The sequence below is a fragment of the Otolemur garnettii genome, unplaced genomic scaffold (assembly GCF_000181295.1).
Source record: "Otolemur garnettii isolate 467f Iridium unplaced genomic scaffold, OtoGar3 scaffold00031, whole genome shotgun sequence".
Taxonomy (NCBI): domain Eukaryota; kingdom Metazoa; phylum Chordata; class Mammalia; order Primates; family Galagidae; genus Otolemur; species Otolemur garnettii.
This window is the reverse complement of record NW_003852426.1, coordinates 17,924,726-17,925,544: the sequence shown is the minus strand read 5'-3', so window position 1 is coordinate 17,925,544 and position 819 is coordinate 17,924,726.

The window sequence follows — 819 nt, the reverse complement described above, 5'->3', positions numbered from 1 at the left end:
GGGAGGCTGAGGCAAGAGAATTGCCTAAGCCCAGGTATTGGAGGTTGCTGTGAGCTGTGTGACACCATGGCACTCTACTGAGGGTGATAAAGTGAGACTCTGTCTCAATTTAAAAAAAAAGAAAGAAAAAAAGCAAGTTTCTTAAACATTCGGAAATCCTATAACTTGTTTCCAAAGTCTTTATCAAGTGGGTGATTGCCCATTTTTACTACTGTCTTAAAGGATTACCCACAAAGCCTACAGAAGAAAATGTGTATGGTCAGATTCACTTTTATATCAACTCCAGAACTTTGTGCCAGGCCCTGGGCTGCTGTCTTAGGGAAGGAGCCAACAACTCAGAGCTAAACCCTCCACCCCCACTCAGGGAGTCAGCCAGGCTGGGCCCCCATCATCTTCAGGAACAACCTTATGGCACACGAGCCTTATGGAGACCTGGGTTGGGTTATTTGAGCCTTCAAACTATTTATTTTTGTTTGTCTTTGTCTGTCTCTCCTCCCGTCTCCCTAGAGTTTTGCCTTCTCCATCTGAGCGCCACCGTGGCTTCCTGCGTCTCTCCCGTACTTTCCTATCAAATTCTTTTCTAAAAACAAATCAATTGATACATTTTATTGAGATAATAGGATATGTACAATACATTTAGTGGGAGAAAAGTAATAGCCAAAGAGTTACAAAACATTTAAGTGAGAGAAATGTATGAAGAAAGCAATCCAGTAGCATTAATAGATGTGCACCAGAGGGTTAAAATTTATTTTTATTAGGCATCATGATGTCATAGTTATCCCGGACACTGATGTGAACGGTAATTCCTTTTTTACTTTT